The following is a 20,210-nucleotide window of genomic DNA, read 5'->3' on the forward strand; positions in this document are numbered from 1 at the left end:
AATTCAAATTTTTCTTATATGTGTAATGTCATGACTTTTCTCTCCTTCTTGGGAGCACCTCCAGCACAGCTAGTGGCATTTTGTATGGGTTCCATGTTGTTATTTAAGGTTTGTGGTATTGCACTAAATGCAATGAAAAGTATGCAGGAACTGTGAGAGAACACTCTTTGCTACTATATGCAATTTACTCGAGAGATGAACTCCTCAGATGGAGATGACTAGTGTCACATGACTAGTGTCACATGGTGCTTTAAGCAGATACTTGCAACACTTGAGTTTGCCACAACAGCAGCAGGAGATGGCTATGAAATTATTACAGTAGTACAGTACATACTACAGTTAATTCTAGACAGTTATGATTTAATACTGCATCTTTACATTTGATTACATTTCTCTCAGCTGAAGATGGTGCCAAGTGTGGTCTGTGTTTGTGTGTAGATTTTAATAAATTTTAACTTTTTATAATAGGCTTGGGTATATTTTATGGTATTAAATGATAAAATAAACTAGTAACTACAAAAAAAAAAAGAACTGTCTCTGCCAAAGCAAACCCATGAAGTCTGGAAGAAGAGACCACTTACTTGAATATGCAGATAAAAACATAAGGAATAAAGGATCATGAAAAATAAGGTATATGACCAAATGGTATACCACCAAAGGAAAGGAGTAAGACTCCAATAACTGACCCTAAAGAAATGGAGGTCTATGAACTGTCAGACAAAGAATTCATAATAATCTTCTTTAAGAGGTTTAGTGAACTACAAGAACACACAAACAAAATTAGGAAAACAATGAATTTTTTAAAAAGAGAGAGAGGTCAACAAAGAAATAGAAACCATCAAAAAAAACAACCCCAAAACAAAAAAAACCACACACTCATACAAACCACATACACACACAAAAAGATGTCCTAGAGCTGAAAAGTACAGTGACTAAAGAATTCAATAGAGAGCTTCAAAAGCAGACTAGACCATGCAGAAGAAAGAATCAATGACCTAAAAAAGAGGACATGTGAAATTATCCAGTCAGAGTAGCAAAAATGAAAAAGAATGAAAAGGAGTGAGTAAAGTCCATGGAAGTGATGGGACATGATCAAAAAAATCAAAAAATCAAAAAGAAACAATATCTACAATATGTATGGGAACTTCAGAAAGAGTAGAGAAAGAAATGTATAGAAAATATATTTAAATAACACTGGCTGAAAACATCCTAAAGTTTCCTGGGAAAGAAGTGGACATCCAAATCTATGAGGCCCAAAGGACCCCAGAGAGTTGAACCTGAATAGGATCACACCACACACACTGTAATCCATGTGTCAAAAGTCAAAGACAAAGAATTCTGAAAACCACAAGCCACAAGAGAGAAGTTACATAGAAGGGAACCCCCATATGACTGGGCAAATTTCTCAACAGAGACTTTTTCAGGCTAGGAGAGAATGGATGATATATTCAAAATACTGAAAGAAAAAACTGTTAATCAAGCATTCTACACCCAGCAAAGCTGTCCTTCAGACGGGAAGGACAGATAAAGACTTTCCCAAACAAAAGCTTTCCCAAACTAGGCCTGCCTTACAAGAAATGCTAAAGGGACTTCTCTGAGTAGAAGTAAAAGGACATTAATTAATATCATAAGATTCTAAGAAAGTAGCATAAAACTTACTGGTAATGGTAAATATATAGCCAAAGTTAGATTCTATAATATGATAATGGTGATGCATAATCCACTTAACAACTCTAGTTTAAAAGTTAAACAAATGTAGGGAAAAAAAAAACACTATACTACAATAATCTGTTATTAGTTACCCAATATAAAAATATGTACACTGCAACATCAGTAACCAAAAATGTGATGGGGAGGAGAAGTAAAAGTGTAAGTTTAGGAATTCTATCCAAGTTATCAGTTTAAAATAAATTGTTATAATTTTATAATACTTAATGTAAGACTCATGGTATCCACAAGAGAAAAACCTAAAGTGATTACACCAAAGAACATGATAAAGAAGGCCCAGGGAGATGGAGAGAGGTGAGGGAACGGCCAGTCAGAACACACAACATATTTATCAATTAAGTTCTATGTCTTATATGGGTGCGCTTCGTGGTATCCTAAAACAATTACAACAGTTACGTCAAAAAGATCACTGATCACAGATCACCGTAACAAATGTAATAATAATGAAAAAGTTTAAAATATTGGAAAAATTACCAAGACACACAAAATGAGCAAATGCTTTTGGAAAACTGGCACCTATAGACTTGATGCAGGGTTGCCACAAACCTTCAAGTTGTATAAAACACAATATCTGCGAAGTACAAAAAAGCAAAGCATGATAAAATGAGGTATGCCTGTATATATATTGAATGGAATATTATTCAGCCTAAAAAGGGAAATAGTGTCACTTGTGACAACATGGAGAGTCCTTGAGGGTATAATGATAAGTGAAATAAGACAGAGAAAGAAAAATAGTGTTATGATCTCACTTGTAAGAAATCTGAAAAAAAAAAACCAACAATAAAATTCATAGAAAAAGAGATCAGACTTGTGGTTGCCAGAGGTTGGAGTTGGGGCTAGGGGAAATTAGATAAATGTGGTTACAAGGCACAAACATCCAGTTATAAGATAAATAAGTACTCAAGATAATGTACAACATGATGACTATAGTTGACAATGCTGTATGCTATATTTAAAAGTTAAGAGAATAAATCCTAAGTGTTCTCATCATATATATTTACCAGTTATAATGCTGGTAAATGTATTACAATCAACTCTCTGGGGAAACAGGAAACCCTTATTTGCACTATTTCCTTTTTTCCATGGCGTAAACACTCTCATCATGGCCTACATTTTGTACAAAATGTTGGAAAGAGATGCTCACAGTTGGGCCAACAGGAGCCATACGTAGCACACATCACTGCTACTCACTAAACCACCAGCCAGGCTCAAAATTAAAGTTTAAAAACTTACAAGGTTTTTAAGGAATAAAAAAAGCTTGAGATCAACTGTTGCATTAGAAAGAATATTAGATGTTGAATCAGTTATATAATATTTCTCATAGAGCTTGTCTTAACATAAATGAGAATATATTTACTCTAGAAGGCGATTTATATTCTCTAAAATCAGGTATCACAGTAGCTCTCAATATACTTATTTTCTCCCTTTCCTTTCTTGTAGGTTCATATTATTTATAATTTTAAAAGTTCTTTACATTAAATATATTCTAATTTCCATTTAACCTGCTTTTATTTTGATGTTATAAGTTGATTAAAAACATTTAGAATCTAATGCTACGAAATGTGATTAGTAATGTCATATTTCTTAAGCTTATTTTGTCAACACTTTGCATACTGAATTTTGATCAAGTTACAGATATTATCTTGTTTACAAATGAGTCTATGGTAATTGTCATAAAAATATAGCTTTAGTTTAAATTAATAATTGATCTAGCAATTGGAGAAATAGCAGATCACTTCATTCGATTATATCCTTCCAAAAGAGCAGATGTGAGGAAATTTTTAAAATGCTGCTTCATACTTCAGGCAATTATAAGATACTTTAAACTTCACCTATTGATTTGCTACTAAAGGCTGATGGACTGGGGAAGGGTACTTTTAGTGTGAATCCTCTAAATAAAATGCTTACCTGTATTCTTTGAGAAATTGACCTATGGAAATAGACTATTCTACTCCTGCAATTCGTATTTTTTCTTTTATAAGCAAGAGATCTGTTGTCTCTAGGTCATTGCAGATTAAGATTGGTTGCCTGTGTCAAACACTTTCCATGTTTGCAAAAAAAAGTAAATAATTAGAGAGTAATTATTATAAAAATTATCTTCTAAATTAGTCTGCTCCAAAAGACATTCCAAGGCCCTACTGCCAGTAAAAATGCAATCTTAGAATTAAGATCTCAAGTGTGTGGGTATAAAAACCTTTGCTAAGAACTGACAAAGATTTAGGTACCTCATTGAAACTTTCTTCTAGACAACAGGGCTTCTATCTCTCAGTCCAAGGTAGAGAGGGGCCTTTTTCAAAGAAATTTCCATCTCTTTTGTCTAATAGAATGGATGCTTTTTATACTCAGGAAGTCCACAAAGTTCCTAAGGGATTATACCAGCTTGTACTAAAACGAACAGTGATCATTCAAAATTAAAACAGGCCTTTGCGACCCCAACTTCCTGCAACTGGACACAGTCTGAGAAAGCTAGTCAGCTACACATGGGATAGCTCTTAGGGACAGGGATGACCCATCTTGGGGAGATGGGAGCCCAGAGGTTAAGGCAAGAGGCATGGAGAATCAATCCAAGAAAGCCAGAAGGAGCCCTAATCAAGGAACTGGCATGTGCTCAGCTAAATTTTAAGATTTCTATGGACCAGTGACTGCTCTTTGCCTCCCTGCTTTTTGAATGGAATGTCCATTCTAAGGTCCTTGTCTCAGCATTGCATGTTGTGTTTGTGGGAGTCAGGTAACTTGTCTCCCAGTTTATAGCTCTTCATATCTAGACGAGACTGAAGAGCCTCATCTATACCGGGACTTGGTTTAGATAAAAAGATGCTGGACTTTGAGCCTAATGCCGTAATGGGATGAGATTTTGGGGGTCCTGGGGAGCGGTTAGGGTATTTTCCATGTCTGATGAATTTATGTGTAATAATGTGTAGCTGGACTAAAGATGGCCAAACACTTTTTATTATTCTTCCCATCAATACATGGAGTTTATTTCCTTCCCGCTTGAATCTGGGTTGGCCCTGTGACAGTTTAACAGAATGTAATGGAAGTGACAGCGTGCCAATCAGAGATATACTATTTTTTTAACTTTTTATTTTATATTGGCACGTAGTTTATTAACAATGTTGTGATAGTTTCAGGTTACAGCAAAGTGATTCAGTTATACATATACATGTCTCTATTCTTTTTCACATTCTTTTCCCATTTAAGTTGTTACATAATATTGAGCAGAGTTCCCTGTGTTATACAGTAGGTACCTGTTGGTTATCTAAAGATATACTTTTGTGTGTGTGTGTGTGTGTGTGTGTGTGTGTGTGTGTGTGTGTGTGTGTGGTACGTAGGCCTCTCACTGTTGTGGCCTCTCCCGTTGCGGAGCACAGGCTCCGGACGCCCAGGCTCAGCGGCCATGGCTCACGGGCCCAGCCGCTCCGCGGCATGTGGGATCTTCCCGGACCGGAGCATGAACCCGCGTCCCCTGCATCGGCAGGCGGACTCTCAACCACTGCGCCACCAGGGAAGCCCCCGCAGATATACTTTTTAAAGAGAACTTACAGCATCTATTTCCTCCCTCTAGGATTTCTCACTCTTGGAAAACTTCTTCCCAGAACTCGGCCACCATGCTGTGCAGAGACCAAGCCGCATGTATGGGAAGCCTGTTGATGTTCAACTGACAGTCTCAGAACAACTTCTAGCCACTATCCAGCATCAAATGCCAGGCATGTGAACCATCTTGGCTCTCCAGCACAACTGAACCCATATACGACGCAGCCAAAGCTGACATTATTGTACTAAGTGAGAAGGCCATGCAGCTTAGCCCAGTCAACACCAAGACTAGCGAGAAATGATAAACTTGTTGTTTTAAGCCACTAAATTTTGGAGTGGTTTGTTATACAACAATAGGCAATTGAAATAGGGGTGTCTGCTGTGTGAGAGGTAATAAAGCCATTAGAGTGGATGAGACTTAATCGGCAAGTATGAGGCATGAAAGAAAAGAGGCTTAGAATAGAATCCTGAGAACTGCAAAACTGCTGGACAGAGGAACAAAAGACAGCAACAAAGTCTGTGCAATATGTTCATAAAGGTAGAAGGGAACAGAGGAGACTATCCGTGACCTGTAAGCCAGTGGAAGAGGTCAGTGCTAATGAGAGATCAAATAAGATACAGCTGATAATTGCTTGTCACATTTAATGACAAGGAAGTCAAAGGTAGCCTTAGCAAAAATAGATTTGCAAACTGACAGGGAAGAAGCCAGATTATTAGAGGTAAAGCTAGGTGAAGAATGAACAGTAAATGAGTAGAGAGACAATACATGGAAAGATTTAAATTATCTTTAAATGCTGATAAGGAGAAAAAGAGTATAAACGTCACGGTAGGAGAAAATTATAGGTGAATAATATTTTACTCTTTCCAGAAAGTATCCTCAAACCACAGAACATCCATTTAGGCACTATCTATGTCCCTTGTCCAAACATACAGTAACCTCAAAAGAACATTTACTACAAAGCAGACTTTGTAATAACTAGCTAGTATCACGGACCCAAAGGAAATTATTCACTGACATATCAAAATGACCTGTTAAAAATCATGCAATGAAATCTACAGTGGAGATTTAACCTTAAGATCTTATAGCTCAAAAGACTATCTTTTTTCTTTTTCTTTTTTTTTTAAGACTATCTTTTTTAACTTTAGGCAAATTCATTCTTCTAAGATGAACAGTGAAATTTATCTTTTGAGTAGACCATTCATTTTGGGGGGAAGAATAACTGAAGTAATATTCAAAACTGTGAAAAATGTCTACTTATTGGTATGAAAGAGAATATACAAAAGTTTTTGCTTGATGGGCTTCTGAGGAAGATCGTGGGAACATAAGATTGTGGGTAAAGTTAGCTGATGCTCTTCCCAAATGCGTATCTGTGAACTTTACACACATGCAGAAGAGTCTCCCGGGAGTAGAATGGCTTATACCCTGGCTCCTTCTCTAGGTGTTTCAAAGATGTGAAAACCCATCTAATAAAATGAGTTGCTGTATTCAGGTAAGACTAAAGAATAGCAAAGAAAAATGGCACTGAAAGAGGATACCAGGAAGGGAAGATTCTAGACTAGAGACTTGGGATCAACACTAGAATGGAATTTCCTGAGAATAGCATGTGGCTTAATTCAAGAAGCAATCTTGATCCAGATACCCTCCTAGAGGGAGGGATCTTGGGGAAAGTAGTTTGAGGGTATGAAGTAAAAGATAACATTATACTAAAGACCAGAAAGTTGTTCTTCAGGATGAAGGCAGTTTTCCTGGAGAAATCCTCACTGAAAAACATTTACCCTCCCTTGCTCCTTGAGATTCCTTGTAGTCTGAGGAAATCAGTGTGCTTGAACTTGGGAAGTTGGGTGAGTCAGGCCACTGACCCACTTTTTTGTTTTCTACATCCCTCTGCTATTCTGACAGCCTAATTTACTCTTCTTCCCTTGGTCAAAATTTTCTTTGCCAACCCATTTTCTCCTTAAATAAGCCTTACAGGAAATTAGCCAGACAGGGAATTTTCATCCTGTTCTCTACCCTATTCCAGAACATGGAATTTTCCATTTTCAGGAAACCATGAAGCATGGGATAAAATTCTAAGACAAGTTAACAAGACCATATAAGATTATTTGTTTCTAAGTTAATCTTATGAGGCAAAAGCACAAACCAGAGCAGAATCTTCGTAATGCATAAGTAACACTTGCTCAATTCCACCTGCTGCAGTTGAAGAAAAGTAAGCAAAGGGAACATGGACAAAGTAATTCTTTCAAACAATCAAATGTCCTTTCTGATTTCTAGCCCCCCAAATTAGGAAGTTTCCATAAGCTCAATGAGTCTCCAAAATATGCCTCTGTTCTGGCTCAACTCCTGCCAACTACCACCCTTTCTAAGCATCCTCAATATTTTGACAATAATCGTAGGTGCTTTCAAAATTATAATACTGCATGCATCAAAAAATTATGTGCCATAATGCAATACTTGAACACTTTTCACTAAGCGCTAAAAGATTTTAGTTTTGTGTCCTAATTGTTAACATGGATCAAACACAACAGATTTTAAAAAACAACACAGCTGCAGTACCAAAAATGCCATCTGGTTTACTTAGCACCATATCACCAATAATGAGTGAAAATTTTAAAATATTAACCACCTTCAAATTAAAATTTAGCCAACCACATGAAAAGATGTTCAACATCACTAACTATTAGAGAAATGCAAATCAAAACTACAATCAGGTATCATCTCACACCAGGCACAATGGCCATCATCAAAAAATCTACAAACAATAAATGCTGGAGAGGGAGAAAAGGGAACCCTCCTACACGGTTGGTGGGAATGTAAACTTGTACAACCATTATGGAGAACAGCATGGAGGTTCCTTAAAAAACTAAATACAGAACTACCATATGATCCAGCAATCCCACTCCTGGGCATATATCCGGAGAAAACCATAATTCGGAAAGATACATGCACCCCAATGTCTACTGCAGCACTATTTACAATAGCCAAGACATGGAAGCAACCTAAATGTCCACTGACTGAGGAGTAAATAAAGAAGATGTGGTACATATATACAATGGAATATTACTCAGTCATAAAAAAGAACAAAATAATGCCATTTGCAGCAACATGGATGGACCTAGAGATTGTCATACAGAGTGAAGTAAGTCAGACAGAGAAAGACAAATACCTTAAGATATCGCTTATATGTGGAATCTTAAAAAATGGTACGAATGAACTTAATCACAAAACAGAAACAGAGTCACAGATGTAGAAAACAAACCTACGGTTACCAGGGGACAAAGGGGGAGAGGGATAAATCGGGAGACTGGTATTGACAACACGTACTACTGTATATAAAATAGATAACTAATAAGGAAGGACCTACCGCATACCACAGGGAACTCTACCCAATACTCTGTAATGACCTATATGGGAAAAGAATCTAAAAAAGAGTGGATGCATGTGTATATATATATATATATATATATATATATATATATATATAAAACTGATTCACTTTGCTGTACACCTGAAACTAATACAACATTGTAAATCAACTATACTCCAACAAGAATTTTTTTTAAAAAATGAAGCCAGCTAACTTCCCAATTGTAGAAGGTATATAATTAAAGCAAAATAGTTCTCAACTGGCAGGGATTTTGCCTCCCATGGGACAGCTGGCAATGTCTGAACACATTTTTGCTTGTCACAACTAGGGGGAGGGGTGCTACTGGCATCTACTGGGTAGAGACCCAGGGATGCTGCTAAATATCCTCCAAGACACAGGCCAGTCTCCCATAACAGAGAATTATCAAAACATCAATGCTGCCAGATTTGAGAAATCCTGAATTAGAGTTATCATAAAGTCCAATTTCATCTTCTTTATTTATGAAGCCCCCTGTGGTTTGTGACAATAAAATCATAACATAGGCCTGTATGAAGAAATATAGGTTCCAATCCATTATGGTTTTCAGGGAATGTAGAAGGAAATTACTATTGCTACATACAGGAAAACAATACCAGGTCATTAAGAATTTAAGGGGAAAGAGTATCCAACAGACTGGAATCTTTGTACAACTTTCTCTATTAGGTAAATCTGAAGTTCAGCAATGCTTTGAAATATAAATAAGCTCCCTAGTATTCTGAGTTTCCAATAAACTTTCTAGAAGGTTCTAAGCATTTTTCTCATGCAAATGCCATATAAGGTACTAAGGTACTTAGAAGCAAAATGACCTTAGATTTCTATAAATGAGTCTAATATTACAATGGTTGTTTAAAGTTATGAAGAAAATTAACAAGTTTAAAGTAAAAGGCATACTAATTAGTTAATTCAGTTAAACATTATCAGTCGGTACCCATTTCCATTAATTTTATTTTCCCCACCATTCAGACTTATATGCTAGCTTTCAGAAGCAGCAAAAATGAAGGATACAGGAATTCTTCACATCGATTCTGTGGCAATGATCTCAAAAGGCCCAGTGGGAACAAGCAAATTTAAGGAGGTAAAGGAAGCAAATTGACTCTCTGGGAACTTTATTAGGTAAGAGGCAGACAAGCTTGAAAAATGGCCCTGTGCTGAAGAGAAGAAAAATCTTCCCTGGCAACATTATCTTTTCCTTTCCAAACATTTTATTTAAAACAAATGCCATGATTAAAATTTTGGGAAAAAGTCTGTGACCTATATGTTTCATCATATGCAGACACCTACCTTAGGAATCCAAGTAATAGGCTAAGCGTTAGTCTATATTGAGCTTTAGCAAGAGTGTGACCAGATTGCAAAATTTCAATTATCTTTATATTTTTGAATTTTAACAACTCTACAGTGGCTGAAGTCATTGTTTTGAAATATATTAAAATCTTCATTAACAGAAGTACATTTCTTCTGGTCAAAGCCCTATTCTTTCAATGTTATATTAAAGTAAAAACACTCCAAAACGTTAAACACATTGTTCTCCTAACAACCATTAAAGTTGTAACTTGATTTATTCAGTCATTGCTAGTAACAGACTTCTAATTTAGAGACAGAGGGGTAATGAGTTTTAAACTAGGATGATGAATTGACCCAAAAGTTCCTTTCCTAGGGGGAATCCTTAGAATACTATATTCTTAAGTGGCCACATGGAAAAATAGGGTTCCTTAGAGGTTTGGAATATACTAGTTATGTTAATTCTTCTCTGATTTAAAGAAGCCTTTGAGAAGTACATATTAGAAGAGTAAAACCTTTGAGAAACCCAGTTAACTGTTTCTAGTAAGTTACAAATGTTTTGTTCAGTTACCCAGTGTGGTCTGTAACACCAATTAACATACTTTGGCATTAATGTCCTGAGTAAAATTTAGGAAATAGATGTCTAGGACATGAATAGTTGTGTTGGATGTATTAGCTATCCATTGCTGTGTAACAAACTTTATTTTATCCTAGTTTCCATGGGTCAAGGGTCAAGGAACAGCTTAGTTGGGTTTATTGTTCAGGGTCTCATAAGGCTGAAAAGAAGACTGGACTAGGGCTTGGGTCATATCTGAAGCTCAAGAGCCTCTTTCAAGCTGAAGTGGTAGTTGACATAATTGGTTTCCTTGTAGCTATCAGACTCACAGTGGCTTGCTTCTTCAGGGAGAGCAGGAGAGGGGGAATCTGTGCTGCCTCAAGTCTCTGACCTCTAGTCCCTGCTTTAAAGCATTCACCTGATTAGATCAGGCCCATCCAGAATCATCTCCCTTTTGATGAAACTAAATCAACTGATTAGGATCCTTAATTGCATCTACAAAATCATTTCACTTTTGCCACAACACGTAATCTAATCAAAGAGTGAAGTCCCTTATATTAACAGGTCTCACCTACACTCAAGGGCAGGGTGACACAAACACTTGGATACCAGAAGATGGGAATCATGAGCCCATCTGGGGATCCAGTCTACCACATTGGCAAAGTTTAAGAAAAGCAATAAACATAGTAGAGAGCCAAAGGACAGGACAAAAGATCATAACAAGATCTGAGACCCACAATTAGCCTTGCTCCCAAAGGCATACCCATGGCCAGTGTTCCGATAGAAATAATTACCATGTCACAGACTGCATTCTTCAGACTGCTTCACTTAAAAGACAAAGTAGTTAGTTCTACTGAGACCAGTAGCAAAGGAGACCATATGTCTATTCAGGTACCTACTGCTGCAAGTTTTAAGCCAGGTCTAAAATAAACGTACAAGGAAATAGCAAATATTTTCTGGCACCTTTTCAAATTCCCTAAGATACTGTCCTTCTGGCATTTTCTTCTAATAAACACTTAGGCCCATTAAATCACAACACAAAGGAGGAAAAATATATTGTGTCAAATCTGACTGGTAATGAAAAAAATTATCATGCTTTTCTGAAGAAAGAGAAAGATAGATCAACCGGTAGATAAGCTATAATGAAAGCCCAATAGAATTTGTCAGAATTAATTTCTAGTGACTAGAATTTAGATTTCTTTTTTTTTTTTTTTTTTTTTTTTTTGCGGTATGCGGGCCTCTCACTGTTGTGGCCTCTCCCGTTGCGGAGCACAGGCTCCGGACGCACAGGCTCAGCGGCCATGGCTCACGGGCTTAGTTGCTCCGCGGCATGTGGGATCTTCCCGGACCAGGGCACGAACCCGTGTCTCCTGCATCGGCAGGCGGATTCTCAACCACTGCGCCACCGGGGAAGCCCCTAGAATTTAGATTTCTAACATCATATTTTGTCAGTTTATCTTCACTAAAAGACTGTAAATTCTTTTCTGATTATAATCACTTAAATATTTTTACTATCTTGACATTAAATAAGCCTTTTTAAACATTTGCCTAAACTTTACACTATATTCAAACTGAAGAGGAAGAAAGGAAACAAGTGAAAAAGAAGGAGATAAAATATTTTATCATTAACTTTCTTAAATAAACATTTTAAATTCAGAAACACAAACCACAGAAAATAACATAGAGTAAAGTCTATCTTTGTTGTTTTATTAAATCATATATAATATGCTTTATAAGTGAAAGTAGAGTCTCATTCCTGTATTTACAATCATGGTTTTTAGCCTATTGATTTCAAAAATATTTTGCTTCTCTCTTCAACAGGAAGTATGAGATCACTGATAAAGCTTAAGCCCATATGTCTTGATAGAGCACTGTTCTCTGTACCAGTTATACTCTGTACTTATTGCATATTTTAAATTATTTATATTTCAGAGGAAAGGGTTAGCTAGGTGATTTACGTACTAGTGGTAAAATCCCAGTCCACAAAACTCCTATACAGAAGACAACTGAAGCTTACTTCTGAATATTTATAGCTATTTTTGAGAATTACATTATTATTCTAATTCTGCAACTAACAGTGAAAAGCAAGAAAAGTTCCTTTTGGAGAAACAGAACAACAGATCCAAGTTTCCAATCCCACTGGACTAGGACATAAATCAGGTAGAAAGATATAATTTCATACAGAGCTGATTCTCTATTAGAAAGGGGATGTGGGCTCTGGGAGGCAAGCACTTAATTCTGACTTGTGCACACCACATTTTTGTCCATAGAATTGTACAAATCGCCCTGTGAAAAAGGTTAATCAAATGTGTAGCGTGACTTAGGAGAAAATGCCTGGAATGGCTGACCAATTCGATTCATATCTGCTGGTGGAGATCCATAATGTCTCAATTCTTAATTATCTAGTCTTTTGTGCATTAAAAAAAAATGGCCAATAAAATGTCAGCCAAGAAACACACTGTTCATTCCTTTCACGTTTATTTTAAACCTATTGCACTTAGGCTAGAGCTAAATCAATTTTTCATGAATATCTACCCCGGTAGATTGCACCTCAAGCCAGTTCAGCTCCCCAGAGAATTTTAAAAAAGTGATTTATCAAGTAACAAGTAACACCTCAGGAAAAAGAAACAGGGTTTTTAATTGCTTTGTGGCTCCATAATTGAAGGCAGGCACCTTCTTGAGGCACTTGCTGCCAGGAGGAGTGAGACTCCAGTTGGCCCTGCCTAATTAATCCTGTGATACAAACCTTCTGGCTTCAATTTTCACATTTCTGTCTCTTTTTAGAGGTGATAATAAAACTAAAAATTTATGTTGGTTACTGTATGACTATAACTGTGCCAGCGGAACACAAATAAAACCATATGGTCTAAGGAGACCTTGTCTCCCCATTTTTGGTTTCTCCACGGTGTGAGGCACAGGGGCAAGCTTTGTGCTAACAAGAAAAGGTAGGGGAAATTCAGGAGCTGGGCAGAAGGGCAGGTCAGCTCCTTCTTGTGAGTTTGCTCTGTTAGGATGACTCATTGAAGCATATGCCTTTTTTATTGACAAAAAAAAATTTTTCTCAAAATAGAATTGTATGCTCTGAAAACTCAATGGCTCAGTGACTACAAATCACAAAACTTCACAAAGCTTTTAATGAAAGACAAATTGGACAGCTTAGCCTTTAAAAAAGCTGTCAGAGCAACAAGCACACGGTCTTTTATCTTAATAGCTTACATATTAAAACTGGTATAAAACATCGTCTGTGGGAAGAGCAATGTCCTCACAGTTGAGCTGTGATGCGTAATGCATCCCTCATCACAAATTGGCTCCATTTTTGACACAGGTCAAAACTATTTTGCTTTCATGGAGAACTTGGTTTGTAATGTGACATTAGTGTTAAATATCCTGTGGAATGATACTTATAGAAAGAGGAGGGGGTCATTAAAGATGCCCCGTCAATAATACATAGTTACTCCCAGGACAAAATCTGTAAACACAAAAGCATACGGATTTGTCCTTATATTAATTGTGAGACACGCCATGTGTGTAATTTAAAACATAATACAAAAATACTAAAGCCATCCTATCACTGACATTTTGAGTGATTTTTTTTTCCTACATACTATTTATTCTTCCATCTTGAAATACTAACAACATGGTTATTTTCAAAGAGTGGAGTAAAAACCTGAAAAGTATATTGTATCGTGTTGTTCATATATACATCATACTTTATTTTTAAAGAGTGAGAGAAATTTCCAAAAGTTATGGAACTTCAATTATGTTTGTATGCTTAAGATGTTCACAGGTTATATCATTGTCTTTAACTGTATCCCTTTTAAATCTATGTTTATATACTTTGAATACAATTTCCACTCTTTCTGCTGAATTTTTAAAAATATGGGAGCCATCTGGTGGTCAACAATTATATTTTTTTCTTAAAAATAAAAACAATTTTGTGTCTTGCAAAATAAAGTGTCATTCTATTTTCAAATTTAGTAAGCTTTTTTTTTTTAGTGGAAGCGTTTTAACAAAGGCACTGATTCTTCTCTCCCATACACCCAGTTAAATGGATTCTGAACGTGAAACTAATTTTTCAAATACTCCCTTTTCACTGGACATGCCACCTATTTTTTATAAATATCATATGATTATTATTTCCATATATATCATGCATTTACACATAAGTGCTTTAAGTTATGCAAGGGGCTGAGGAAAATACAAATATATTGTTAAAAGCTTTATAATATTTGGGTTTTCATACTTTTAAAAATAACACAAGCGATTGTTACAGAATATTCTTCATAAAGGACTACTTAGGGACATAGGTTCAGGATTCCATAAATATGTACAGATGTGGAATAGAATTTTAAAAGGCAAGATTAAAATATAAAAACTATGAAGGTTCAAATTCTAGCTAGTGATATGGAAAACATCAAAACACAGCTGACGTTAACAGCATTTGTTGAAATTCTACATGCCTTGTCCATACCGATTTAAGATAATCTGTTCATCTTTGAAAGTGATATACTGAATATATATACAAGTATATACACACATACTGTATAAATATATATGTACACACTTATATTATAAAATGAGGCCTGATGTGAACATGTTAATAATTTCACTCTGATCTCTGACTAGAGTTCTTTTGTTATCATTAGACTTGGTTAGCTCTTTTTTACTATTAACATGCATTGAGTATTTACTATATGGCAAATTCTTGACTAAAAGCTTTTATAAATGATCTCATTGAATCCATGTAAAACACTACCTCATAGGTACTATATTCTCCCACTTAATGAGACATATGAGTCTCAGAGAAGTAACTTCAATAAGAGTGAGTGGCTTTGACTTAACCTCAATTCTAATTCAAAATACTTATTTTTATCTATCATTCAAAACCAAAATGACAGCTAGTCACCCTAATTACTTGCAGTTTTATTGTTTTCAATAACATAACTATGTCCTCGATCAGCTTTAACTAGTAGGTAAGGCACCTACCCTTAATCTAAATCTGTTACTTATCTACCAAGTAATGTGGAAAGTAAATTGGTATCAAGGAATTAAAGAATGCCTGTGTAACGGCCACCTATTGTTTTAGTCCATCAGGCACTCTTTCTTCTTCCTGGTCTAGAACAAACTCCTCCCCTTTCATTCAGGCTCAGGTCTCTCTCTGCTCCATCTCTGGAGTTTAGGGGAGGGTGCCAATCCTAGAACTCTGGGAATTGGACGTGTAAGCCAGGCCTGGCCACAGTGACACATTCCAGAGAAAGCAGGGGACCCAGCCAGGACAAGCAGAGACAGTCCCTGGATATTTTTATCTTTGGATTGGGAATAAGGATGGTGAAAACTCCTTCCTCTTTCAAATCCCGAAATTGAGACGACACAGGCACAAAGCTATATATACTCAACCTCGCGCCCCTTGCCAACCCCCTCAACACACACACACACACACACACACACACACACACACACACACATGCTTCTGTACTTGAAGGCATAGAAGAGAATGAGGTAAACACACGGAAATACAAAGAAAAGTAGAAAGCCTAGAGTAGATACAGCCTGCTTATCTATGCCTAAGATCCCCAAAGCAGTGTCATTCTTACAGGAGTTCCTTTAGTGTCTGAGCTACCTCAGAATCCTTCCAAGAAACCTGTACTGGTTAATGAGTTTAGTTTTTGCTGCTGCTATTTTGGCTTGAGCTAGTGTGAGTTGGGTTTTTGTCACTTGAACACAAGAAGCCATTAGAATTGTATACAACAATGACAAAATATTAAGTTCCCTATGGGAAAAACACAGGGAAAACCACTGTTTAGCCAATAGTGTCTCCTGAGTGTGTTTTAAAATAAACAATTTCCCTAGGAAAAGAGCCAATGTGCCTGCATATGGCAGGGAAGTGTGACACACAGCACCAGACTGGTTGCAGCAAACACAGGAATGAGCCAATTTCCAAAAGCTCAACAGTTTTAATCCCCACCAGCATGCAATTTTTGTTTTTATCTCACCCATATATATGCAAAACCGGACTCAAGATTTGCCCACCTAAGGAAGCACACAAACACACACACACCTTCCTGATTTTAACATGACCACATGCAGGCCCAGGAAATAATTCCTCTTTGAATTCCATCTTCTTAGTCTACTGATAAATGACAGACATATTGGAAAAACATACTGTAAATTTGGAGGAAGTCAGAACCTAGCTATTGTAACTAGAGACACAGAATGAAGTAAGCCAAATAACATATGCTTTCAAGTTGTCCCAGCTTTGCACTTACCAGTTATGTAAACTGGTTAGTCTCCCTGAATGCCCATTTCCTTTTCAATACAACATGGGAATACCACAGTCAATTTCAAGAATGGAGATATCTCTGAAAAGAACCTAAAATAGATGCTTAATAATATATGGCAGGTGTTGCTGTGGTTATAGCTTTTATTAATATTAGTATTATTAAGTCTGCATATACTTTTGTTAACTAAAGCACTGGAAAAAAGAAAAAAAGCTTAATTCCTTATTTACTAATTTTGCTTTTTTTTTTTTTTTTTGCGGTACGCGGGCCTCTCACTGTTGTGGCCTCTCCCGTTGCGGAGCGCAGGCTCCGGACATGCAGGCTCAGCGGCCATGGCTCATGGGCTCAGCCTCTCTGAGGCATGTGGGATCTTCCCGGACCGGGGCACGAACCCATGTCCCCTGCATTGGCAGGCAGACTCTCAACCACTGTGCCACCAGGGAAGCCCTAATTTTGCTTTTTTTGAATATTCACAATAAGCTTCTTCTAAAGGCACTAGTAATCAAAACTAATAGCTGAAAAATGTAATGCTGAAGTATAACAGTATTGTCAATTGCAAACATTAAATATTCTATTGCGATTTTTTTTAGTGAGTCTTATTGTTTAAGCTTATTGTGTTTTTCCAAATACTCCACTTCCGTGCCTTTTGTTGTCTAAAATATGGTGGGAGAAATTTTAGTCTCACAACCCAGCCCCATGACACTCATTCATAAGATATACAGTGTATTACATAATCTCTACTCAATCATTGTTAGGTATATATTTGGACAAAATTATTAAATGAAAATGTATCATCTGAGAAGGATTTATTTTAAACAGAGTGAAGCCAAGTTTGCAAGTGACGTCCATTATATATGATAAAATAGTTCAGTGGTTCCCAAATCTTTTTGCTCATTGCAATTACTGGGAAACTTGAAAAAGTACTGAGTTTCACTCCCCATCCACCTGCTAGATTTATCATTTAATTGTCTGGGATGTGGCCTTAGCTTTGAAACAGTTAAAAGACCACATGGTGACTGTAATATGCAGCAAGTTTAGGAAACACTGGATTAGCTTCCCTACTACTCTCATCATTGCTTAAGTAGTTTCTGTTCCATTTATTTTTCTCTAGGTCCAAGCATTCATTAGAGCAACTTTCATTGAAAAAAAAAATCATTTATTTAAATTAATGTTTCATTCTCCAATAGTCAACATACTCTGGTAGGGACTAAAGGGTAAGAAAAAAAAGTACAAGAGGGCTTCCCTGGTGGCGCAGTGGTTAAGAATCTGCCTGCCAATGCAGGGTACACAACGTCGAGCCCTGGTCCGGGAAGAGCCACATGCCGCGGAGCAGCTAAGCCCGTGTGCACAACGACTGAGCCTGTGCTCTACAGCCTGCGTGCCACAACTACTGAGCCTGTGCTCTAGAGCCCACGAGCCACAACTACTGAAGCCCGTGTGCCTAGAGCCCGTGCTCCACAACAAGGGAAGCCACCGCAATGAGACACCCATGCACTGCAACGAAGAATAGCCCCTGCTCACCACAACTAGAGAAAGCCCACACGCAGCAACAAAGACCCAACACAGCCAAAAATAAATAAATAAATAAAAACTTGTTTAAAAAAAAAAGTACAAGACACAAAGTCTGTCATAAAATGTTTACAATACAGTTCACATAATAGAACAAACACACATAAAGATATTAAAAGTCTAAATGTCTCTTCAGGAATGATAATCATGAAAGGAATCAATCACTTAAAGACAGTGAAAATATTTTTTTAAATGCAAGTGACTCCAGCCATCATAGAGGAATTCCCAGACAATTTTCCTTATACACACACCAAAACTGTCTTTGGCAAATGTTATTAAAACTGAGACTGATATCTAGAAACTGCTTTGATTGATGTTCACCCACACTGGAGGCGACCAGACAGCTACATACATGCAGCTTTTGATTCCTAACAATATTCTCTCGATTCTTTCAATCTGCTAGCCGGTCCCACGTATGGACATATCAAATGCTTATGCTGAGACTCTGGTGGCCAAGAGGCATTATGATTCGATAGTACCCATATTCTTCATTATCATACAAAGAAAGGAGGGAAAAGTCCACATGTACGCAGATTTCTTTAGTGCTTTCTAAAAATCCCAACTACCACCACAGCTTAGTATTACTAGAAGATTTCCAAGTTTTATGTCCTGAGAATGCAATCTCCCCACCAGGCCTATGATGAGGATTAAAGGTGATGATGTAAAGGAGAGCACTTAGCACTGCACCTGAGACATAGTAGCCACTCAATGTTTGTTTTCAAAACAAAGATAATGTCCAATTCCGCTAAAAATTGTGTTAATTTAAGAAGTGTTCATAAAGTATTCCTTGAAGTCATTTATAAGAGAAACACTATCTCATTTCAATGAAATTAATGCCAACTACTCCCAAATTTACTGATTTTCTTTTTAAACCTGGGATGGGTTTCCCTTAATTGGAGTTCACTCTTTCAAATATGAGTATGTGTAGATTCCTGGCCTGAGGATATCCAAACCTATTCTTGCCAAAACAGGTTGTGAAACGGATGCATAAATAGCTGGAGGTAGAATAACTGTTTATTTTTCTGCCCTTCATTAGGTCTTCACTCTTTTCCCAACCAAGATGGAGGAAACCAGTCATAGAACATCTGAACTCTGCCCAAACTTCAGTTGTATTTTAAAATTTCAGGTTAGGATGAATAATATATTAATGCTATACAACTTTATTGTGTTCACTTTAAAATTTATATTAAGTAGATTGCTACATTATCGTAATGTACTAAATTACCTAAAGCAAAGTAATACAATGATTAACTGACTATAAACATTGGTTTATGGTCAGATTATAAAGTATTACAATGATTAACATTAGGCATTTTCATAACACTAGAAAAATGCAGGATGAAGTATCTGTGGATTGCCTCAGTGCCATTAGGAATAATAAAACAGTGGTATAACTCAGTCTCAAGTTACATCTTGAGAGTAAACTTGGTTTTAAATCTCCTCTTTAAGTGGCTGAGAAATTCAGTAATTTAAAATGCCGAAGCCTTGCCAAACACAAGGTAGAGAATGCAAGTATTCATGCAAATGTATGATATTAAGGAAAACAGGGATTGACTAACAGTTTTTTAAAGTCTTTTTCTCTATTACTTTGCCATAGAACAACCAGAATACATCAATTTTATTTATTATGTGTTCTTTCAATGATAAAATAAAATAGATATACTCAAGATTTATCTCACCTTCTTTCAAAAATAGATTTGAACTGGGTTACAACCTTAAAAAATACACTCTCAGATTTAGAGAAGCCTAGTTCATCAGTTCTACAACATAATGTAACAGACTGATTCTTTGTGGAGAACAGACAATGCAGAGAAATAAAGACCTGCAGGAGAAGTTATGGATTTTATTGTTATTTGAAGGTAAAGG

The 20,210-nt window shown here is 36.6% G+C and overlaps 1 long non-coding RNA gene across 1 annotated transcript in view; it reads left to right on the top strand.

The window, feature by feature from the left end:
* Positions 1–5,373, top strand: part of LOC136794789 (uncharacterized) — a 50,924-nt gene extending 45,551 nt beyond the window's left edge. Inside the window, exon 3 of the long non-coding RNA XR_010841997.1 lies at positions 5,291–5,373. This is a non-coding gene — a long non-coding RNA (uncharacterized lncRNA). The remainder of the gene's footprint in view (positions 1–5,290) is intronic.
* Positions 5,374–20,210: the final 14,837 nt, after the last annotated feature.

Source organism: Kogia breviceps, chromosome 9 (assembly GCF_026419965.1).
Source record: "Kogia breviceps isolate mKogBre1 chromosome 9, mKogBre1 haplotype 1, whole genome shotgun sequence".
Taxonomy (NCBI): Eukaryota; Metazoa; Chordata; class Mammalia; order Artiodactyla; family Physeteridae; genus Kogia; species Kogia breviceps.